A 20,028-nucleotide genomic window follows, 5' to 3' on the forward strand; every position below is an offset into this window, starting at 1 on the left:
GTACAATGAAACAGGATAGGATCTAGGATAGGGTGTAGTAGAACAGAACAGAATACGAACTTGTCAAGAAAGGGAGAAGAGGAGATCTTAAAGGGGAAGATCAGGAGCTCAGTTTTATATGAGCCACATCTGAGAAATTTATTTATTACACATTTACACAGGCCTTAAGTAGCAATTGGTTACATGGGTCTCATAAGGCTATACGACTTCAGGGAAGAGAACTAGGCCAGCAATGCCAATTCCATTGGGAAGCACCAATGTTTAGAGAGCACTTAAACTATGATATTGGATGAAATCACCAAGGAAATAAAATAGAATAAAGAAGATTTCCAAAGACTAAGCCCTGGGACAGCCCAACATTTAGAGGTCAAGGAGGTGAGGAACCAGCAAACAGAGAAGGTATCGTAAGGAAGGAGGAGAAAAACCAGTAGGTTAGAAGTCTAGCGAGGATAATCTTTCAATAACAAGACAGTGATCTCTTTCTAATAAGTCACTTAAGGTAATGACTGAGAGTTGATCCTGGGATTTATCAGCATGAAATCATTGGTGACTTGGAATAGAACAGTTTGAGTCAATAGGTGAAGGAAGCAATGCCTATCTGGAGTAGATTCAGGAAGAAATTGGAGAGAACTATAATAAATGACTGTCTCAAGAAGTCTTCTATGAAGGGNAAGAGATAAATGGGGTTGAGGGAAAATAAAGCAAGGAGAGCAATTTTAAGATGAAAGAATTAGAAGGATCTTTGACAAGTGATGGGAAATACTCATCAGAGAGTGAAAATCTGATGTGTCAGGAGAGAATAGAGAGACCTGCTGCAGGAGTGACTGGACTAGAAAAGAGGACAGGATCTTGGCCATTGCCAGGAGAGTGGGTGATCATCCAGAGTGAGGAGTGAAGGCACACTGTGTAGGAGCATAGACAGAGGGAGGTAAGAAGATGGCACAGGGGGAGCTCCTGGAAGCTCTTTGCTAAATGCTTCTATTTCCATAGTGAAATAGGAAGCAAATTCAACAGCCAAGAATAAAGATGGGGAGAAGGTTATGAAGGTTTGAAGAGTGAGGGAAAGGATGAAACGAGTCATCTAGTGGATTAGGAGAAAAATAACCAGGGAAGTATTGTGCAATTACCCAGAAGCCTTGAGAGCCCACTGGAAGTCAGTGATTATGGAAACAAGTCAGCATGAATGTGTGTGTGAGTTCGTGTGTATGTGTGTGCTCATCTGCATGGGTGCAGATCTGCAGTAGAGAGAGAGTTGCATGATTTAACCAGAGCTGATATTTTGTTCACCAAATAAGAAAGGAGGTAAGAAATTTAGGGTATATGTAAGGGAGTGATGATAATGGTAAAATGTGTAACTTAAGCTAAGGAGAGAACTAAGAAGATAAAGATAAATTTCAGTGAATAGATGGTGAGACCAATACAATGGATTGCTTAACACATACTTATTTCAACATGCACCTCAGTATATTGTATGACGAGTGTTCCATTGTATACATTTTGTAAAAACACTCCTGTAGATGAACTGTAGTAGAAGCATTACTGAATAGTAATAATAATTCATGGTCTTTAATTTATTAATATTGCAGGAACTTATTGCCTAATGATTTGATGCCTAAGAAATATGAATACTTAAGAAACTTAATAATTTACTCATGTCTTTAACAGTAACTTATCAAAAAGGCACTAAAAACATATTTATGATAAATTAGTAGTGATTTCTTCCTGTTCTGAAATTCCAGAAAAAGTACCTGTGTAAAATGTTAAAGATATTTCAACATTTAAGGAAGAGATTAACTAATCCAAGTTATTCATTGAAAACTCTGTTAACTTAAGAAAATATAATACAGTAGATTCAGACTATATAAATATTGTGAAATTGCCTTAAATTTTTCCTTTTTAAATGAAAGTATTGAACTAGAAAATCTCTATAGCGCTTCCAAAAACTAAAATTCTAGATCTTTTTGAAATCTCTTAAATGTTTTATTGGCAAGAAGTGCAGATAATTTATCTCTTTTAATAAAACAGTGGTTATTTTTATATTATTGTCTTTAAATATCCTCAAATATTCCCTTTCTATCCTTTCCTGGCAGAGATGACAAAGGATTTGGATTCTTAAATAAAACAGTTTTTGAGTTTGGGAAATACCTCATATCTTCAAGACACTTTTTTCTTCATCCCCACAAATAAAGTTTTGCTTAATGCCCTACTCAATAGTATGAAGACTCTAAGGTTTAAAAAGCAATTCAGCCAGACTATGGAACAGAATACTGAACATGATTGCTTTATGTAGGGTGTGTTGAGGAGAGGGGGAGGGAGAGGGAAAGGAGGAGAGAAAAAAAGGCTATATAGAAAAACAAACAATCAAAAAACTGCTCTTTTATTTTATACTACACTAGAGCACAGTACTACAGCACAGTACAATGGCCACATTAAATTAATAAAAATGATCAAGAAATTTGATACAGATCACATTTCTGGTTTGAGACAAGAAAAAAAACAAAAAACAAAAAACACCACATTCTACATATTCCTCCTGCTAAGTACAACCATGAACCCTGGAGAAAATACATAAAGCAACCACCAGACGATTGAAAGATGGAGAAAAGAAGGATGACTGGAAAGAGACTTCAGAGCTCAAGAAATGATCCTTCTAATCCTCCCTACCCTACACTAACACAGTAGAAAGAGCACTGTTCCCATCTCCGTGGACACCACAGTTACAGAGGAGGGGAGAAGTCTGGTGGATCATCCTCAACATGAACTAAGTAAGTGACAGAAAACAGCGGCATTTCTCTCCCTTCTATCTATAGAGTGAAGGGAGAATTGTGCAAGATCATATTTCTGATAAAAGGAATTCTTTAAGCTATGTATGAACTTCTGAGCAGATCCATGAGTGGCTCACATAAGAAACTGAAAAGAATGTTCAGTAACCTACACGAAGGCAGGAAAGGGGAAAGACAGAAAGAAAAATCAGAAAAACAAACAGAAAACACATAATCAAATGACAGATTTAATGATATCAATCATGTCATTAAGTGTAAATGGTTTAAACAAACTAATAAAGACAGACTGTATGAATGGATTAAAAAAACAATTCAACTAGATACAATCTACAAGAAATACCCTTCAAATATAGTAACATAGGTTAAAAAGATCAATAGATAAAGAAAATGTGATATATGCACACACACACACACACACACACACACACACAATGGAATATTATTCAGCCATACAAAAAGAAGGAAATACTGTCATATATAACACCATGACTGCACCTGGAGGGCATCCTGTAATGAAATAATCCAGACAGGGAAGGACAAGTATTGTATGATCTCACTTACATATGAAATCTAAAAAAGCCAAACTCAGAAATAGAGAGTAGAATGGTAGTTACTGGGGGCTGGGGTATGGGAAAAATGGACAGATGTTGGTAAAAATGTTCAAAATTCCAGTCATCAGATGAATAAGTTCTGAGGATCGAATACGCAACATGGTGATATTAATGAGCAACACATACTTATCAGCTGCTAACAGAATAAAACTTCAGTGTTCTCACTACACACACACACAAAGGGTAATTATATGAGGTGTTGGAGGTGCTAACCAATCTTACTGTGGCAGTCATTTTGCAATAAGTACATTAAATCATCATGTACACCTCAAACTTACATAATATTATATGTCAATCTTATTTCAATAAAGCTGGAAAAAAAAGTAAAAGCATATGAAAAGAAGTCACATATAAGCACTCATCAAAGTAAGCTGGAGGGCTATATTAATATTAAACAAAGAATTCAGAACACACTTAAGTGTAAATCTAATAAGACATATCCAGAATTTGTTTGCTAAAACTACAAAGACCTAAATAAATGAGGAGACATACCATGTTCATGCAATGAAAGACACAACATAGTAAAGACATTAAATCTCTCCAAATTTATCTACAGGTTTAATGCATTTCTGTCAAAATCCCAGCAAGATTTTTGCAGATATACCATTTAAAGGAACAGGAACTAAGAAGCTTTAATCACTAAAATAATTCTGAAAAAGAATAAAATTCCAGGCACTACATTACACCATACTAAGTCTTACTATAGAGCTACAGTAATTTGGACACTGGAATTGGCAAGAGTATACACATAGATCAGTAGAACAAAACAGAGAGTCCAGAGGTAGACCCACACTAGCACACCAATTGATATTTGATAAAGGTGCAAAAACAATTAAATAAGAACGGTCAGCTTCTCAACAAATAGTTTTGGGACAATTGGACATCCATGGGCAAAAGAATAACAATGATAACAATAGTCTTGACCTAAACCCAACACTTTATACAAAAAATTAACTGAAAATGGATCAAAACTATTAATGTAAAATAGAGCACTACAAAATTAATAGAAGAAAAAATAAGAGAAAATCCTTGTGACTTAGGGTTAGTGAGGAGTTCTTAGATATGGCACCATAAGTACAATCTATAAAAAAAGAAAAAAACAATAACCTGGACATCAACAAAATTAAAAACTTTTCCTCAGTGGAACACATTGCTAAGATAATATAAAGGTAAATCACAGATTGTGAGACAGTATTTCCAAATGACATATCCAAGAAAAAGTGTGTTTTCAGGATATATAAAAAACTCTCTAAAATCAATAATAAGGGAAAACAGCTAATTAATAAATGAGTAAACACACATTTGACCAAAGAGAATATATGGAGACTGAGCAGACTAAAAGATGCTGAGTATCATTTGTTATTCAAAAAATGAAATACTTCTATACTATTAGAATGGATAAGAAAAAAATACTAACAGCTTAAATCAAGTGTTGATGAGGATGTGGACACACCATATTTCTCACGTGTTGTTAGTTGGAATGTATAATGCTATAGCCACTCTGGAAATCGATAAACATATATTAACATATATTAACAGTTAAACATATATTAACAGTTAAACATATATTAACATAAAACTCAGCAATTGCACTCCTGGTTTATTTATCCTATAGAAATAAAAACTATGTCCACACAACAACCTCTACATAGATTTTCATGGCCAACTTTACTTGTAATAGCTGAATATCTTTCAACTGCTAAATGAATAAATAAACTGTTGCACAGCTATACAATGGAAATCTACTCAACAATAAAAATAAATGAGTTACTGAAACACACAACTGGAATTGATCTCACACTCATATTGTATGAAAAAAAAGACATTTGAAAAGGTTATATATATTGTACTATACCATTTATAGAACATTCTCAAATGACAAAACTATAGTAATGGAGAATAGATCAGTGGTTGGAGAAAGGGAATAAAGGATTAGTGTTACAGGTAGGTTGGGAATTTCTTTGTAGTGATAAAGTAATTCTGTATCCTGCTTGTGGGGGTGGTTATATGAACCTATCCATGCAATAAACTTTCACAGAACGATACAAAGCAAAATGAAAAAAAAAAGGAATACGTGTAAAAAATGGATTCAATCCAAACAAATCTAGTTTAACCATATTATAGCAATGCTAATTTCCTGGTTTAATAAAGTACTCTGGTTGTAGATGTTATCATTGGGGAAATTTGGGTAAAAGGTGCATAAAAACTGTACTATTTTTGCAACATCTTTTAAGTCTTAAATTGTTTAAAAACAAAAAATTAAAATGCATATGGGAAAATAAAATCATGTTGATAAATCTGTAGAAACTCTAAGCTAATACGCAACCTTAGGATGTTGCTCTTTCTAAAATTATTTTCTTGAAGGCTAAGAGAAGGAGAGGGGTGTGCTAGGTTTTGTTAGCTACATTTTTATCAGAGGGCAAATAGGACAATGTCCCACCTCTTTAATCATTTATATTTTGAAGTTTACAGTGAATAAGTCACACTAGTCTGGTTTACATTAAATAAGGTGTATTGAAGCTTATATAATCGCTGAATGTAAACACAGATTGTATAACAAGGCCACCAGGATTCAAGTCCTGAGCAATTTACAATATAATAAATACTCAGGGGTTAAAAGATGTGCTCTAATGCATTTGTGAACCAAATACTTCAAGAGCAACATATTTTATTATTTAAAAATATGAGAGAGGTTTATTGGACCTCTAAAGAAATTAAAAAACACTTCAGAAGAAAATTAAAAACTTCCTCAAATACTTTATATACAAATGTAAAGAGCACCTGTTCTTTGTGGGGTAGTATAGTTAACGGTCCCAAAGCAGTATTTCATTATTTCAAAAAACCCACTGGCAAGACGAGTTCTCAAAGAATATATCTTCTTTCTCTTGAAATCATCTAATAGAACAAAAAGACCCCCCAAAAAGAATAACTTAATACTTAAAAACATGCATTTTTAAAGTATATGAATTAGTTCCCCACCCACTTTGTTCTAAATCTTTATTTGTTTACATCTTGGGCAAAAACAAAGCAGGAATCAAGTACTTTTTTCAATTTGCTGAACTTCCTGAGATTAAGGAGATCAATTCCCAATTATTTGTACCAATGGAAGAAAGCACTGTCACGTAAAGTACAAAATACTTATAACTCAGACTGGTGAATCTGAGAATTCCAGGGTCTCTCTGATAAAGAGTAGCAATAGTTTACTGGTCTGCTATTCACCTTCTGGAGACAAGAATCAGATTAAGAATGAAAGCACTGTCCCTGGGGGAACAGGCTGAGGGCAGCATATCAAGGAAAGAAAAGTTACCTGTCTTGAACACGCATTTTGCCCCAACACTTAACTATGTGCTATCTCAGTGAGACTACAATAGCTTGAGTTGTTATTCGCTTCTCAGTTTTACAGTTGAGGAAACTAAGGCATAGAAACAGTAAATACCTTGGGGTGCCTGGGTGGTACAGGCAGTTAAGCCCCCAACTCTTGGTTTTAGCCCAGGTTGTGATCTCAGGGTCGTGAGATCGAGCCCCATGACCAGCTCTGCACAGAGTCTGCTTAGGACTCTCTCTCCCTCTTCACCCCACCACCCCTTCTCAAATAAATATATAATTCTAAAAAAAAAGAAAAAGAAAAAAAAGAAATAAACAGTAAATACCTTGACCAAGGACATACAATTAGCCAAGCCAATTTCAGATCTCTTTATCTCCAAAGCTGGTACTCCTTGACTTGTGATATATTACTGCCTCTTAAACATGTATAGATCAAAAGACATTGAGTGACTGCATTTCAACATTTATCCACAAAACTCATGGTTAAGTGACAGTCAGTTTTACAGATAGCTAAAAAGCATCATCAGGTTGACAGCTTATTTGGAGTAACTGAAACATGATAATACTACAATTCCCAGGCACAAAAAGACTTAGATCTTGAAGGAAACTTGGAAAACACCCAAGCCTACCCTACCCTAGGAGATGGCTCTGTTTTTGGTAAAATGTTTAGCCCACAGTAATATTGTGGGGTTTTTTTGGAGTGGGGGTTGGTTATTTGTTTGGTTTTCATACTATGTTTTTTTCAATATGGTTTTTACTAGGGTTTTTTTAGGAATTTTTTTTAACTAAACAAAAGTATGTTTTATTTATTTTTTTACTAATTTTGTTTTGTTTTTACTAGTTTTTTTATTACAAGTTTATATGTTTCGTGAATTTTATTCTTTGGGTTTCATTTCAAATTTAACTGTTTTTTCCTTTGTTTTTTTCTCCATAGGAATGTTGCTTACAGTCTAAAAAAAGGCCAAATTTAAATTGGTGATGGAAAAACAAATCAAACCACAAAATGTGGTAGTAATGATGAAATCATGAACAAAATACATCTATGAATTAATTTAGTTTCTGTGTGTGTCCACTTATATGCAGATTTTTTATAAATATAGTACAGTACTATAAATGTATTTTCTCTTCCCTATGATTTTCTTAACATTTTCTTTTTTCTAGCTTACTTTATTGTAATATAGTATATAATGTATTTATACCATACAAAATATATGTTAACTATGTTATCGGTAAGGCTTCATGTCAACAGTAGGCTATCAGTGGTTAAGTTTGGGGAGGAGTCAAAATTTATATGTGAATTTTTAACTGTGCAGGGGGTCCATGTTCCTAACCACATGTTGTTCATAGATCAACTGTACATATAAACACTTATTTATTTAAATTCTCATTTATGACATTTGTTTGATTCTGTAGCTATTCTTTCCATCCTTCTCTACTCTGTTCTCCAACCTGAGAAACTTATCTGGCAGCCCATCTCAATGGGTGTCCTTACTTCCTGGCAGCCTCCAGCCAATGGAGAGGCCCAGCAGGAGATGGGAGCAGGAGAGATAAATGAGGTCAGTGAGGTCATAGTGTTTTATTTCCCAGTTCTCTCCCTGGAGGTCACCCGGGTCCAACTGTGCCAACAGGCACAAGTCTCAGAACAGCTTTCTCCACAGGATTTTCCCTGCCCTGGGTTTCTAAAAGCTCTCTGCCCTCAACTCTGTCATGAATGGTGGTGGTGACCACTCATTATTAAATGTTTGCTCACTATTATCAGATTTCCCTTCTCACTGTCTGCCAGTTTGAGTGTGTCACTTGCTTTCTCTGGAGTTATGAATGATGACAGTGATAATGAAATTTATATGGAGAGGGAGAAATTCATTTAATATAGGATGTGTTTTATGCATTAAGGTTAAAACAAAGACAAATACAAAGTAGAGTGAAAGACTTTTTCATATCCCAAACCTCTATGATCCCCAGAAAGAGCGACTATAACTATTCCCTATGTATGCACCAGATCTATTTATATCCATTTGCATACACATACTGACAGATAATTTGTTCTCTTTGGTATGCTTAGATCATATGATGCATATTGTCTATGACTTGTCTTTAAATATTTCCCTAATGATAGACATTTAGATTTATTAAACTTTTATATTGTTACCAACAATGATGCAATGGACATCCATATATATGATTAATAAGTTACTTTTTCAAAAAATTCTTATTCAACATCATGCTTTTCTTCATTAAACAATTTCATTTAAAGTCATGATTATATACATATATGTATATATATAATATATATAGATATGAAATCTGAATTATTACTAGAAAATTTTCTTTGAATATTAGCAACTATGACACACGTTCTTTAAATGAGTGAATATTTCATTTTATTCTTTATATATTATATTTTCCCTCTTCCTCACAACCACCATGGAATACAGCTATCATTTTGCGATCTAATGTTGAAACTATAGAGAGAAATTAAAAGCCGCCTTCAGGGCTTGCAAAAAGAACTTTATTTGAATGCAAGGCCCCCTGTCTTTAAACCCCTGCTCTTTGGACTACACCATGCTCCCTCTCCTTACTAGACAAAATTCTTCACTTAGGAAGGAAACTCAAGGTCTAGTAGGGAAGTTGGTCAGGTAGAATACTTTTTCTGAAATATAATTTTAGGCTTCTTTTCTGGCTATGTCCTCTTATTCCATGCAGCGTCCTCAGATTTATGTCTAAAGCAAGGGGTGGGACAAAAAGAAAAATAAATGCAATTTATAGATTTTAAGTTTCAAAAACTAGCCTTGATCAGGTGGGGATAAGGAGTCAGGAGAGAAAAACTCAAGACATAAAGAACACATTTATAAGAATAAAGATTCAGTCACTCTGCATTTAGACCAGGTACTAATAATGATCCAGAGTGTTAGAGAGCCTAACAGTAGGGTTTAGAGGCTAGTGTTTCCCCAAGAAGGAGTACTGTGTGTTAGTCACTGACCATACTGGCCACTAGATCCAAGTCAATAGGAAAGCTGGAGGGACATAAATCTCCAGGTAGTTGGAGATGAGAGAGAAGAGAATATTTTTCCCCATTAAAGCAGTAAAATCATCCCAGCTGGGGTAAACAATAGATAAATTTGCTATGGATGTTAGAGCAAAAGAAATCCAGTGCTAGAGACATGTGCCTGAAGAGTCTGGCTATTCAGTGAAGGGAGAATGGAACAGTGACCTGCAAGACAGATGACCATGACACGCACACATGACTGAAACAAAGCAAACTGGACTGCAATGAGCACAGTGAGAAAAGGTACTTATGGAGCCTTGTAAGCATTCAAGGAAGGCACTAATTAGCCTGAGGGAGAATCATCTGGTTTACTAAAAAAGGAGGGAAAGATTCAATTTTATTTATAGGATTTGATCTAACATTTCTATAATGTTTCATTTAAATAGAATAAACAGTAATATTTGAGAAATAGCTCCAGTTAGAATTATTTTATTTACTATTACTTAAGCATACTAAAAGTATAAGCAGTTCACAGGAGTTCTCCATTAATATGATTAACTGTTATAAACCAAAAGGCTATAACAATGGTTTAGACAAAATAAATTTTTTTCTATGTCTTTCCTTGCTGTCTTAAAGCTTGAGACTGAAATAAATCACAGTGAGTACCCAAAATAAAATCTACATTGTCCCCATACTACATTATACTATACTGACACTGTATTATAATATAATTTGCTTTTTTACGATGTAGATTTTTATTGTCTCTCTCTTATTGCTAAATTATAAACTCCATGAAGACAAAGATCTTTGCCTGGCAAATAAGAGGCTCTCTATAACATTTGTTGAATGAATGAGTAAGCAGATGACATAAAATATTTTATGATTACATTTAGATCATGTTGATTCTGACATTCTGGTTTTCCTGACACTTTAAACCTAAAAATTTGTGCAACTTTGGAAAAAACTATTCATAGAATAATTTAGATGTGCAGAGCAGACCAAAATAATACACCTTAATGATAATGTCATAAAATAAAGTAAGAGGATCTGTAAGCCAGTATATCTAGAATTTCTTATAAATTGTGAAGCAAGCACATTATGTGAAGATTTTTACTTTTCTGGGTTTTTCTATTTATTTTTGGGAAACTGTTTTGTTTTTCACTATTAAAAGGAGATAAAACAGAAAAACAATAGAGAGTGCTTTTCAAATGAGATATTTTTGGTAATCAAAAGCTACATCCTAGCTGTTAGTGAATCTGTATTTCATTTATGGTTAGTGAATTAAAATTATGGTAGTAAATATTCCTATTGCTATTTTGTAAATGCTTGTAATTAGAAAGGGACCAAACAACTTAGAACAAATATAACAATGTAGCCAAAGTGTTAGAATCAAAGCTCAAAGAACTATAAAAATAAACAGTTGTTATTCTTGCCTACCCAAATCTACTTCCTTCCCTTTTGGTAAGAGAACCACAATTTTCCTTGCAAAACCACCAGCCCCTACTCCATCACTGTCCCGGATTGATTCCAGTTCCAAGAGTGGGCATGTGACCCACAACTGGCTTATCAGAGCAGGACATATGCTTTCGGGCCAAGGGGACGGACCATAACCCAATCAGTTTAGTAAAAATTATCCTGAAGCTTTTACTGTAATAACTAGGAAAGGGATATTTTCTTTCACTAAACTTAGTGTTGGGAAAATGGAAGTCTTGAGTTGCTGGTAAGGATGGTGTTATTAATACAGAGGAAAACTCACCCTGAGAAATGGAGATTGGTAAATGGACTGTTTATGGTAATACTGCATGCTTTCTATCTGTCAGGTATTACTCTAAGAACCTCATGTCTATTAATACAATACTCAAAAAAAGATGACATTATTATAAACTTTACATAGCCAAGAAAATTGGAATTGAAAGACCTTAAGTAATGTGTGTAGTATCATAGCTAGTAAACAGTGGAACCAGGACATACTGAAAACAGAGGCTGTGTTCTTAAATACCACTGTGCATAAAACCATGCACACCCCATTCTTTCCATCTTTGACTTTTCATTAAATGAGTTCATATACTCCACTTTTAAGTCAGTTTTTCTGACATTTGCAATTAAAAGTTCTAAATAATAACAGCATTGTAATTAATGAGAACAGTAACAAGTATGCTGAGATAACATAAAGATCTACTATTATAATTTGGCCTACCAAACAAAAAATTAACATAGGATAGACTATGTGTGTGTAATGTTAGCAAATTGATATTTACACTATAGCAAACAAATTAGTTAAGTGCTATTTTTAAGATTTTATTTATTTATTTATTTAGAGTATGAGCAGGGGGAGAGGCAGAGGAAGAGGGAGAGAGAGAATCTCAAGCAGACTCTGTGCCAAGTGTGGAGCCCGACGCAGGGCTCAATCTCACAACCCTGACATCACGACCAGAGGAGAAATCAAGAGTTGGTCACTTAAACTGACTGAGCCACCCAGGCACCCCTAACAGTCAAGTACTATCAGTAAGAGTCTTGGATGGAATTTTTGAAGAGGTCAGAATGTGACAGATTCTGATATTCATATTATCCCTTTTGGGGGGAATAATGTGAAATTAAAGCTAAGGTTATCTACTAGCAGGGTTCTTCTTTATGATAAAAAAGGAAGTACCTCCTAAGTGCTAAATATTAAAATCTACACTTATAAAAGGTTCACAGGCAATATAATGTTTCCATATTCAAAAAATTAATTTTCTTAGCAAAGGCTCAAATTATTTTAAAATCCCAACAATCAGCCAAATCCTGCCTACAAGATATATAAAACTGAGGCAACAACCTGATGGGGTTTTGTAGTTGTTCTTGTTGTTTTTAAAATACAGAACACTTCATGAATTTGAGTGTCATCCTTGTGGAGGGGCCATGCTAATCTTCTCTGTATGGTTCCAATTTTAGTATATGTGCTGCCTGCTGCTGAAGCAAGCACTGTATTATCTGATGTTTTAAGAGGTACATTTAAAATCTATTACAGGCCAAGAATGAAATCTTGCCATTTACAACGACCTGGATAGAGCTAGAAGGTATTATGCTAAGTGAAATAAATCAGTGGGAGAAAGACAAATACCATATGATTTCACTCATATGTGAGATGTAAGAAACAAAACAAACAAAGAAAAAAAAAAGAGAAACAAATAAAAAAACATACTCTTAACTGCAGAGAACAAACTGATGGTTACCAGAGGGGAACTGTGTGGGGGATGGGTGAAACAGGTGAAAGGGATTAAGAGTACATTTATCTCGATGAACAGTGAGTAATGTATAGAATCTTCGAATCATTATATTGTACACCTGAAACTAACATAACACTGTATGTTAACTATATTGGAATTAAAAATTTTTAAATAAATCTATTATAGGCCAAAGTACTCTTTTCTGAGTTTGTAGAGATTATGTGATTTTTCCCACATAAATTTTTGGAAAAGCAGGTTTTATTCTTGGTCCATGCAAAAGCTTAGCTAGTCTTTATTACCCTTTAAATTTCTATAATTCCTCAGAAGGGCTTTAAAATGGCAATTTTTCAGGTACCTCCTTTCAGGAAGTATTTCCTCCACAGTGAGAGAGTCAGGGTTGACTCTAGATCCTACTCGCCATATCCCTAGCCCTGCATCTGCCACAGAATTCATGATAAATGAGGCTTTCTCCTGTAATAACTAAGAAAAACGGACTCTCGTTTACTGGGCTTGGAGTTGAGAAAATGGAAGCCTGGAGCTGCTGGCAATGGTGGCTTCAAACAAAGAAGGCTGACCCAAGAGATTGGAATTGAAAAACAGTGTTTCTGAGGCTGACATTGAGTAAATATTGCATTTCTGTGATAACTGTTTTACAATTGCTTAATATAAAAATGTAGTTTGAATATAGTTTTTGAATAGTATTTGAATATACAGCTTCATGAATACAATTCCAATTGTATAAAATTTGTATAACAACCTTAATACAAAACCATATAATTCAAGGAAACTCAACTGAGTTAGAATTTTTGTGCTTTATAAATTTGTCTTCAGTCATGCATGATGGAGCTATCAAATCCAATTAAGTACAAATTTACCAGACCTAAAAGAGCAGAGTCCAGAAACAGTGAAAAGTCTTTCATTTAAATGGATTCCACATAAATAAGAGGTGTTATTTCTGGTCTGTCATACCACAGTTTTAAACACTTAACTATTTTGGTTAAAGAACAGAAACATTTACTCAACACCACCTAGCTTCCTCTATTAAAGTGTAGACCATATCTTCCATTATTTCTTGGAAAACCCTCAAAACTGCAGAAGGGGCTGACCACAATTAAACATAATTTTTTTTTAAAAATTCCCTTTGGTGTCAGCTATGTGGCTACACACCAAGGATCTATGTATATGAGTCAACAATTAAAACTAAGGTTAGCTTCAAAAACACCCCCGCCACCCCAAAAGGAGCTGCTTTTGAAAATTAAACTGTAAGGTTTACTAATAAGCAAAGCTGAAGCTTGGACTGTTCCCAATGGTTTTGCAAAGTAAGATCTACATGGTGGTAGTTATACATGGCTTATCTAACACATCTGTCTGACCTTTATTTAGTCCAGCAGTATTTGTCTCCCTTTGAAATTATGAAATCAATGGGAAATGACCATAAAACTTGAAGGATTTATGGCTACTTTCCAAACTCTCTTTTCTACGAACTGTTAAACTGCTTCCTAAAGAAAAATGAACAAAAGCTACAATTCGAGACAGTAGATCACATGAACTCCAGAGAGTCCCACCCTGCTACTCACCTTCTATTCTTTGGCTTTCTTATGAATACACGAAGTTCTGCTTCATATTGCTTTGCGGGGGGGTGCAAAGAATTGTGAAGAAGTAAAAGGAGTCACACACCAGATCCTTGCTATTCAAAGTGTGGTCCCAGGACTAGTAGCAATAGCATTACCTGGGAGCTGGTTAGAAAGGCTGAATCTCAGACCCTGCCCCCTACCTGTCTGAATCAGAATCTGCATTTGCAACTGCAGTTGATTTGTATGCAGGTCACAATATGAGGGGGTCTCTGAACTATTTTTATAAGGACACTATAAGTCCTAAAATCTTTGCCTATATACTTTCCAATCTTGACTTTTCTGTCAGCTGATTATAGGTTTCAGAAGAACTAAGCACAAATATAGCTAACACTTATTTTATTACATGTGTGCACTAAATACATTACATAAGTTACTTTATTTTATCCTAAAATTATTGCTTCTGAGATGTATTTATGAGATAGGGCAGTGATTCTCACACTTGAGGCTGCATCCAGAAGCATGTGAAGGGTTCCTTAAGACACAGATTGCTCAACCTACCACCAGAGTTACTGATTCAATAAATTTGGGGTAGGCCACCAAGAACTGGGTTTCACCAAGTACTCAGGTAATGCTAATTGGGACCACTAATACAGAAGCCCCAAATATAAGTATCTGTCAATTCAACTACCTGGGTCCATATCTCAGATGCAGGCTAATTGTCAAAAAAAATTTGTCTAGTCCTAGGGACTCTCTCTGGGCCCCCCTCCTTGTCACAGTTGCCACAGCTCATTTGGCCTCTTTTCTCAAGCCACCTGCAAAAGACAATGCACTTTCTCCATCTCTCCTCCTCCTGACTGTCCCTAAGTCTGAAATGTTTTGGCTTTGATGTTATCAGTGCTAATTACTACAGAGTGATAGATAATTTTTGTGTGTAAGAAGCATTCCAGAAATTTCACAAACCCTCAGAGTTTATTCCCTTGACTTTTACTTCAGGTTTTAATGTGGAATTAAGTTCCTATTAAATTCTTGGGCCTTTTTGTTCAAATAACTCGAAGGTACTTCAAAGAAATAACTAATTGAAATTCACATCTTTGTAAGAAAGAGATTGTTGAAATACTTCCACCTAAATTACTTCATTTGCTTCTGTCAAGAATCTTATTAAATAGGTAAGATAAATAAAATAATGCCACAAAAAATTTGGAGGAACTGAAAACAAATTAGCGACTGAAAAATAAGTCTCAGTTTAGGGAGATCCTCCTTTCAGAATAACCACGTTTCCATCTCTTTTTCATGTTCAAACAGGGTCATAGATTCAAAGCTATGCAGTAATTGTTATATGTGTGTGTATTATATACACCTTAGTTTTATTATTTACATAAACATTTCTCAGTTGGAAAGATTTGTGTTTACATTAGATTTTACCTAAAGGAATCAAGTGTTAGATATTTGGAATAGCATCCCCAGAAACATAAAAGTAGGCAAAAAGGTTTTTATGGGGTTTTTTAGATCAATAATTAGTAGTGAAAATTCATGCTTACTTTTCTTCTTCCCTAGGTTCTGAACAGGAATTCTTTACATAGAAGGCATACCCATTGCATTGACTATAAGTAGGAGATAAATATTTTTAATTTCTTCCTTTAGGCCACTAACCCAATTAGTCGGCTAACACATTAAACTACAGAAGAATAGAGACAGTGGTTAAAACATGACTTAACAAGCCTGCTGTGAACCCATGTATTAGTTTTTAAAATATCTTTAACATTCAAAAAGGAGAATCCAGAACAAAATTTAAGTAAATACAACTACTGGAGGTTTTAACTTAATCTGAGCTATACTCATGTAAAAATACAGACCTATTCAATCATGTATAAAGCATGTGTGCGGTGGGTCCCTCAGAAGATGATGTGACTGAACATTGAGCTTCCTGGGAAGGCTTATCTCACAGGAGACTAAAAATCAACCATTTGGGGCGCATTGAAGGGAAAATCTTTTTAGATATAACTAACATAATTCAATTATAGTTATTTTTAGCACTTTTGTTTTTTAACTTTTATACTAACTTTAAAAATGACTACCCACCACTGTTACGGTAAATTATGAAGAGTTCTCTTTAGCATCTCTTGTAAGGCAGGTCTAGTGGTGATGAACTCCCTCAGCTTTTATTGTCTTTATCTTCCCTTCTCTTTTGAAGGACAGGTTTGCCAGGTATAGCACCTTGGTTGGCAGGGTTTTTTCCTCTAAGTATTTTGACTCTACATCCCACTCCCTTTTGGCGTTCAAGGATGCTGCTGAAATATCCACTAATAATCTTATGGGAGCTTCCTTGTATACAACAAGTGACCTTTCTCTTGATGCCTTCAAAATTCTCTCTTTAACTTTTGACAATTTGATTATAATGTGTCTCCATGTGTGTCTCTTTGGATGGATCCATCTACCATTTAATCTAGGAGTTCCACTTCTGAGGTATATAACCAAAGGAAATGAAATCAGTATCTCAAAGACATATGTACACTCCTATGTTCATTGCAGCATTATTTATGATAGCCAATACATGGAAACAACCTAAGTGTCTATAGACAGAAGGATGTATAAAGAAAATGTGGTGTCTGTGTATGCGTTTGGATTATATATACAATGGAATATTATATGTGTGGATATAATTATAGAATGGAATATTATTCAGCTTTAAAAAACAAGGAAGTCCTGCTATTTGAGACAACATGGATGAAACTGGAGGACACTATGTTAAGTGAAATAAGTCAGACACAGACAAATAGAGATGGCCCTTGAACAACATAAAGTTTAGGGGCACAAACCCTCTGTGCAGTCAAAAATCTATGTGTAACTTTTGACTTTCCCAAAACTTAACAACTAATAGCCTACTGTTGGCTGGAAGCCTTACTGATACCATAAACCGTTGGTTAATACATGCTTTATATGTTATAGTTATTGTATTCTATATTCTTACAATAAAGTAAGCTAGAGAAAGGGAATGTTATTAGGAAAACCATAAGGAAGGGAAAATACATTTATAGTACTGTAGTGTAAAAAAATCCACATATAAGTAGACCTGCACAGTCCAAAACCATGTTATTCAAGGGTCAACTATACCACAGATCTCTGGAGGCTGAGTTAAGATGAAGAGGAGCAGGGGTACTCTAGGCCTGCCTCATCCCCTGAACACAGCTACCTAAACATCAAATCATTTTGGACACCCAAGAAATCAATCTGAGAACTGAAAGAGAAAACTGCACAACTAGAGGTAGAAAAAATACCATATGGGATATGTAGCAGAGTTACAAATTAATATCTAAATGTTTTAATCATAGTAGTTCTCTCTGTGTATTGATTCAAATGTTCTTATTTGGATAATTCAGTCACTTTCAGTTTCAATATTGTCTTTCAGCTTGATCTCTGTTTCCTCTGTTCCTGTCCAAGAAGGTTTTGGTACTGGAGCAAGTCTTATGTGAACAAATTTGGAGTAAGGGTGGTCTCTGGCACCATGACAATAGTTTTTGAAAATCTGCTGGTTGATGCTGACTGGGGTGCAGTTGGTCGGGTACCCATCATAGGTATTCTACCACATACACTGCTAAAGTCCTGTTATTATAACCAAAACTCATTTCATTTCCATCTAGAAGAGGAACAAGAATGTCTCCCTGGCTAACCTGACCTTATATTGATTCATGTTAATTCTACAAACCACTTTGAGTCTCTGCTACATCATCAAACCACAACCAAGTCTAGGATGTGCAAAACCAAGTCTAGGATGTGGGCATTCCTTGCCTCTTCCCATGCCAGACCCCATAGCAATGCAGTCACGTATGACTTCACCATGTGAAGACATAGGGAATCTGATTTTCCCCTCCCATCAGAAGAGAACTAAGCAAAGCTCTACTATGCAACCTAAGCCTTCTTTTTCTTATCTTTTTAGCTGGCACAAACTCACCAGACAAAGTAGAACTATTCTGGAGTGAGTTCTAAATGAAGTATGAGCCAAGTTTCTTTAGGCCTTGTTGTTTCTATAAGCATCTCTAATATATCTTACCTCTCTGGGACTACTTGTCTCACTTCCAGTTTTCCCCTATACCTACCCCCTTCTTTAATTTTAATACTTCCCTGAATCACATATGATAAATAAATATCTGGTACTATTCATAATAATAAATAACTCAGAAATATTTTAGATCACTTTATTCTGCTTTAAATTTTAAAATCCTTCAACTGTTGGAATACTAAGGCCATATCCCCAAAGGAAACAAAGCACTCCTCTTCCAGTGATGTTAAAATAAATATGTTATTTGTTTGGTTTTTGAGTATGCTATTTGGTTTATACAATTTTATTGTAATCGAACCTCAGAGAAATTATGCTATAGCATATGATATTTAGTGGTGGGCTTTTATATTAATCTAATAAAGGCAGTAGTTAAAGAGTATATCAAGGAAAAGGCATTTGTAAGCATCATGAAATAAGTCAATCAACCTTAGTATGTGATGGCAATGACAATATCATTGATAGTTTGGTAAAGAAATCATTTCAGGATCAGATATATTGAATGTAGGGTTCTCCACTCTGATCATTAAAATTTCCACCTCAGAAATACAAAATAATTAAAATGGGCCCTGATGCTCATAATAGTGAGAATATTATACATCATTAAGATATTTTAGATCTAAAGAAATTTCTTAGGGAAATTCTATTTAAGAAGGAAAAATATTTTATGGAAGTAGGAATAAAAGCCTGATAGCAGGAATTACAAACATTGTAACACTTTCATTAGTCATGTTAGCAAACAGGGTCCTTGAATAGTTGAGTAAATAAAATGTGTGTGACAGGATTATAATACATTAATATTTATTGAGTTCCCATAAGATGTGTTAGGTTGTTCTGACACTATTCAAATTTATTATCTCAAAATTTGACCTCTTGACTAAAAGACTTAAGTAATTAAAACATTTCCACTACTTATAAAATTGTGATTTTTCAGCATTTAAAAAATGAATTTTGATTAGTAACTAAGTATAATTCTAAACCTCTTATTGTCTTGATAAAAAATGATGGTAGCAGAGGTTCCTCCATGTTTGCTGAAATAAAATACAGTCTGTTATTAAGATTTTTTAATTTGGGTTTCTTTTACATTTAATAATGGATGAATTAAACAGAAGGAAAAGTACCAGTATTCAAAAGAGTATTCTTTTGAGCCCGGGGGTAAAAATCAATTTATAAAGTATAAGCCTTGAATTTTAGGCAGGAGATGAAATGGAAAGAAAAAAACTAAGCCCTCTTATCTCAGTAAATCTCTCGGACACAAGAACCTGCTGGAGATAGGGACTCTAGCACATGTGTGGCTGGTTAAGGTAAAAAGTAAAAGAGACACGACAAAACACTTGCCATCAACAAATATTGATAATTAAACAATAAGTATTTTTCAGGTAAAAATGTAAATGTATTCCTAGGAGAAAAAATTACCACCATATGAATACAACATTCTCAACAGGTGAAGATACAAAAAGAAAAAAGAAAAACATACAAAATATTGCTGA

The 20,028-nt window shown here is 34.5% G+C and overlaps 1 protein-coding gene and 1 pseudogene across 2 annotated transcripts in view; both read right to left on the reverse strand.

The window, feature by feature from the left end:
• The window catches only part of ZNF385D (zinc finger protein 385D), an 849,127-nt gene that overhangs the window by 599,684 nt on the left and 229,415 nt on the right, over positions 1–20,028 (reverse strand). The gene's annotated exons all lie outside the window — the stretch shown is intronic.
• LOC121104304 lies at positions 12,553–12,666 on the reverse strand (annotated as a pseudogene).

This window comes from Ursus maritimus, unplaced genomic scaffold (assembly GCF_017311325.1).
Source record: "Ursus maritimus isolate PB19 unplaced genomic scaffold, ASM1731132v1 scaffold_20, whole genome shotgun sequence".
Lineage (NCBI taxonomy): Eukaryota > Metazoa > Chordata > Mammalia > Carnivora > Ursidae > Ursus > Ursus maritimus.